The sequence below is a fragment of the Zea mays genome, chromosome 1 (assembly GCF_902167145.1).
Source record: "Zea mays cultivar B73 chromosome 1, Zm-B73-REFERENCE-NAM-5.0, whole genome shotgun sequence".
Taxonomy (NCBI): Eukaryota; Viridiplantae; Streptophyta; class Magnoliopsida; order Poales; family Poaceae; genus Zea; species Zea mays.
Window position 1 is genome coordinate 235109568 of NC_050096.1, and position 5912 is coordinate 235115479.

The following is a 5912-nucleotide window of genomic DNA, read 5'->3' on the forward strand; positions in this document are numbered from 1 at the left end:
GCGCAGTGGGCTCGGGTACCGTTGATCTGATAACGTACGGTCCTGATTGGATGCGTCGTTCCCGTTCACAGCTTTTCGATCTGGTCCGTCCATCTCTGAGCGAGCGCTTGAGATTCATCGCGGGCTTCATAAAATTCGGGCGGTTAGTTTAGGATCGTGTGGCCCAGATCTGAGCGGGAGTTCATAAAGCGCGAATCTAATCCTAGCCGTAGATGTGGGATCGTGCGGCTTTGGTCGAAACATACCCCTTCGGCCAGACCAATTCACATAAGAGCCCCTGGAAATTTTAGTTATCAACCCGCAGTCCTCGGGCGCTGTTCTCTGAGTCTGGAGATTTTTACCCCGGAGCCCCTGAGCTTTCTGAAATTCGTGCGCCCAGTCCAAAGATCATGAAAATCAAATAAATAAATTCAGAAATAGATTTTTAATATAAAAACAATTCCTAGAACTTATTTAATCCATAGGAAATTCATTCATAGTCCAAATCACTCCATTCCAGTTTCTAAAATTTTGTAATAATGTTCTCTATCATATAGTGTCTTTGTTTTGACATGAAAACAATAATAAAATTGATCTCCCAATTAATCTCATATCAAACACATAAAACCTTCGGAAAATCATAACTAATTCGGTTTAACTTCGATTTGATCCGTTCAAGTTGCGTTAGTCTCGTATAAATATTTACTACGCAGTAAAAATATTTATTAGACCATGTCTTATTCTTTTATAATTAGGTCTTTATTTATGTTGCTTAGTCTTGTTAATCTACTTATCATTATAATCTACTAAAATATTTGGTCAATTTATAATTTAGATTAAAGTTGAATTAATTACTATTTTAGGTTATCTTTTCTTTGGAATTATAAAATAAACATGGAACCTAGTGTTAATTATTTAGTCACCTCATAACTTGATGACCATGACTCCGATTGTAGTGATTCCCGAGCCCACGATCTCGTAGCTTCGCGTAGATCATTATTATGCAGTATGTTCTTATGTTTGGTGTGATGTTAATTTTGTCTATATCATGTCTGCTTGTATTGCTACGACTAGCAGAGTGGTTACGAGGATTTGAAGAATCACCCTGGTAACTGGAATCTCAAGTGCCAGGCAAGTTGTGCCCTTGATCACTTCTTTTTACCCAGCCATGTTCTGATTAATCATAATGATCTGCATAGGTTAATTTTGATGGGACCCAATAGGTTACCCTAGTTTGATTATCTTTATACCTTGTTACCACTGAACTTTTTGGGTAGTACTTGCTAGTGCTTTATGTGGTTTTGGGTATGAAGATACATTACTCATGATTATACTTTTGTTATCCGTTGTTATTTATCGTTCATGATAAGATCATTATGTTAATTGGAACATGGAGCGACCACCCGGGAAAACAGTGCTACCACAAGGGTATAATGGGACGCCCTTGGCTGATTAATTAGGAAAGCTAGTGGAGGACTACCTTACCCGAAAGGGGCAAGGGCAGTAGGGGAGTGGTCAGTGTAGGGAGGCCCTCGGGAGGATTTTGCTGCGATGGCGGTCCTGCAAGGGATTCCTGCATTGGAGCTTCCTATAAACTGTAGCGGGTTTTCTGAAGCTAGTGGAACTTTGTAAAGGCCTCGTAGTGTTACCCTGCCTCGCCTCCTCGGTAGAGGTGTATGGGAAGTCGCGATCCCTTGGCAGATGGGTAACATGACTTGTGGGTAAAGATGCGCAACCTCTGCAGAGTGTAAAACTGGTATACTAGCCGTGCTCACGGTCATGAGCAGCTCGGACCCTCACATGATTAATTTATGGAACCTAAATTCAATTTGTCATTTGCATTTGCATGGGATTATTTATTAATTTTGTTCTATTACTTTTATTAAGGTTTGGTATTTACTTACACCTAGTAATTGCTAATAAAAGTTTGACCAACATTAAAAGCAATGCTCAGCTTTAACCATTTTCTTTGATAAGCCTTACACTTCATGAGCTCTCACCTTTGGCGAGTTCATGCACATTATTCCCCACGACTTGTTGAGCGATGAACGTATGTGAGCTCACTCTTGTTGTCTCACACCCCCCCCCACAGGAGAAGAACAGGTGGTTCAAGTGGAGCCACACATCGAGGAGTTCGATCGATCTAGGTGGCGTCTCCCAGTTGACTTTCTGGCGCCAAGGATGGATTTTAGATCCTGCTATATTTATCATTTATTTTGTAAGACTTCCGCTATGTAATAAGTACTCTGATTATTGTGACATTTATCTCTATACACTCTGTGATTATATATGTTGTCTTCTTTGGCGCATGTATGAGATGCACCCGGCTTTGTCCCTTAAAACCGGGTGTTACATCTCCCCAAAAGACAGCCGGCATTCCTCTCTACTTGAGGAGAGCCCGTGCCATCCCCACAACCGTCTGGTTGCGCCGCTCGACGACGCTGTTCTGCTGCGGGCTGTGCGGCGCGGAGTAGTGGCGCTGAACGCCCTCATCCGCGTAGTACGACACGAACTCAGCCGCCGTGAATTCGCCGCCATTGTCGGTGCGCAGCACGCACAGCTTGCGGCCGCACTCCGCCTCCGCAGCGACCTGCACACACCTGATGGCGTTCGCAGCCTCTCCCTTGCTGCCAAGGATCATCACCCACATATAGCGGGAGAGATCGTCGATGAGCAACAAGAAGTAGCGTCGTCCTCCTGGTGTGGCTGGTGTCACCGGGCCACACAAGTCCCCATGCACGAGCTCGAGCCTCTCCTTGGCTCGGAAGCTCGACTGCTGGGGAAAGGGGAGCCGTCTCTCCTTTGTCAACACGCAGACATCGTAGAATTGCTCCACATGGTCAAGGCACGGCAGGCCTCGTACCATCTCCTTGGCGCTGAGCCGCTTCAGGGTCTCGAAGTTAAGGTGCCCGAAGCGCTCGTGCCACTGCCATGCCCCGTCGTCTCGACGAGCAGCAAGGCAGCAAGGTTGTGCCACCTTCACATTGAGGATGTAAAGCCGATTTGGACTCCTGCGTACCTTGGCAAGAAGGCGACGAGAGGGATCCCAGATCCTCATGACTCCATGCTCGACCTCCACGCGCGAACCGTTCTCATCTAGCTGTCCCAAGCTGATGATAGAGTTCCTCAACGCGGGGATGTAGTAGACTCCGGTGAGCAGCCTGTGCTCACCAGACGTGGTGGTGAAGACGACTGAGCCGACGCCCTTGATCTCTACGCCGAAGGCGTCCCCAAACTTGACGGAGCCTCGGACGCTAGAGTCAAGCTCGGTGAAGAACTCCCATCGGCCGGTCATGTGATGAGTGGCGCCGGTGTCGAGGCACCATCCTTCGATCATGTCCTTGTTGGAGCCGTCACCGAGGAAAACGCGTGCTTTCGACTCATCAAGGTGGAGGAGTGCCGCTGCGGCCGGTGCCGTTGGAGATGGCTCGATGCTTGCATGTGCCAGGAGCAGGGCCTCCTCCTCCGCCTCCGCCTCCGCCTGTGCGACGTTGGCCTGGCCACGTCATGGCTGTCGACAGTCCCTGGCCTAGTGGCCAAGCTTGCCGCAGTTGTGACAGCCGTCGTCTCGTGCCGGCTTCTTGTTGCCGACGGCGCCGCCTTGGGCACCTCCACGAGCACCACCCTCAGCATGTCCTCGCGCCCCGGCCTAGGCGCCTCCACGCGCCTTGCGTGGCTTGCCGCGTTTGCGGCCTCGTGTCGAGGACTACCCTTCTTCTTGTCACCCTAGCAGGCCTCCCACTGCTCCTGAGTGAGATGTAGCTTCCCGCCGATAGTGATAGGCCCAGAGGGAGCCTGTGGTTCGTTGTCGTCGACCACCTTGAGACGACCTATCGCCTCTTCGATTGTCATCGTGGAGAGGTCTAGCAGAGACTCGATCGAGCGAGCAATCTGCTTGTACTTCTCGGGGATGCAACGGAAAAGCTTCTCAACAGCTCTCTCCTCATCGTAGGTGTCGTCGCCGAACTGCACCATCTTCTGCAACAGAGTGTTGAGGCAGAGAGCAAAGTCATCAACATCCTCACCTGGCTTGAAGGCCAGGTTCTCCCAGTCCTTGCAAAGTGCCTGCAATGTGGTCTTGCGGGCACGGTCGCTGCCGATGCGGGTCGCAGCGATGACGTCCCAGGCCTCCTTGGCAGTCCGCTTCTGGGAAAGCGAAAACTGCATCTCTGACGGCACTGCAGCAATGAGGGCATCTAGCGCCCGCCGATCCTCGTAGTAGTCAACGTCGCCGTACCGAACTGCTTCCCACATGTGGCGAACCTGGAGCCGTACCCTCATCACCGCGACCCACTCGACGTAGTTGGTCTTGGTGAGGGTAGGCCACCCACCGCCGGGACCGATGTCCCTGACAATGGCCTGGGCCATGCAGCGACCATGGTACCGATCCGGGGAGGGAGAGTCGCGCCGCCTGTAGAGGCCGCGATCTCCATCGACTCGGTCGCCACCGCCGAGAGCACCACCGGCGCGTCTACGCCCGTCTGGGTTGCCGCCGCGTGCGCCCTCGCCCGGAGCGCCGTCAGCGCGTCGGCGTCTATCTGGGCTGCCGACACGCGCGCCCCCATGGGGATGCGCGGCTGCCCACTATGCCGCCTGCTCTCGCGCTGCTTCCCTCGCCAGCCTGAGCTCTTCGTCGGTGTTGTCGTCGACAGAAGCAGAGCTGCCAGCTCTACTGCCGCGCAGAACCTCGAGCTCTGCTGCCGCCGCACGTGCAGCATCCGCCGCCTCTGCTGCTTCTACTTCCGCTCTCGCTGCTGCCAGTTCCGCTGCCGCCAGCCGTGCTGCCCTCGCCGCTGTCGCTGTAGCCGCTCGCTCGCGTTCTTATGCCGCGGCGACCTCGGCTTCCTGCTGGCGCCGCGCACTCGAAGTGACCGAGCGTAGGGACATGGTGGGCTAGTGAGAGGTCGCTGCGTGTGGAAGAGGTTGTCTCAGACGAAAGGCTGCTCATCTGAGCAAGAGAGGAAGGAACATTTGGAGCTCTTGCTTCCGATTGAGTGTGGGGAGAGGTGCGGGAAGGAGATGAGCAAGAGATGTTTAGGCTGCAGGATAGTTTGGCTCCGATACCAATTGTAAGTAGAGGGACTCTAACTCTCATCAAGAGGATAACAGTATAAGTTGGGGCAATTTTCTGTTTATTTTCTCAAACACTACACAATGTCATACTCGTCTAAGGGTTGGGATTCATATTTATAGCCCAAGGGGCTGCAACATATGCTTACTAGAGTTGCGAATATGTTGTCCTACAAACTGCACTAACCACTAGGTGTTGTTGTACTCTAGTCAAAAGAAACTGCAGCAAGCTGTTGTCCTCCAAAAGCTAGAAAATGAAAAGTAGATGCCTGCAGCACGCTGTCCTTGCAGTTAAAAGACTGCTGCTATGCTGTCTGCCGCAGTCGTTGCAGTCAAAAACTGTTGTTGCTGCTGTCCTACAGCAGAGATGCTGTGCGGACTGTCCTCCACACGAAGACCACATGACTTATTCCATCACGAGGAACAATAGCGGATTATGCAAATCTGCAAACTGACAAGGGAAATCCTCAGATTCTTGGTTGCATTACATTCAATAAAAATACCAAACCAATTTGGAGCACTTACAAGTTAAAGCAAATAGAGTTTTTTTTCAGCTGGGCCAGTTTCAAGTACACTAATTTCACGAAAACAGCTTTTCCTGTTGAGAACTCTATCTACATCCAAGATTAAAAAAGGTATCATTTGCCGTAGGAAAAAACGGGAAAACGTATTTAAAGCATACTTACCGTCAGCAGCTGACAACGATATGCAAGCCGAAACCAATCTACCAAAATGTCAGGTCGAAGCTTGCTATAAAATACAGTCCCCAGCATAGCTATAGCTTATAGGACGAAGCTAACATAGAGTTGCACTTTATTGGGGCTCCATATTACGGCAGTTCACACATAATATTCAGCTTCAGG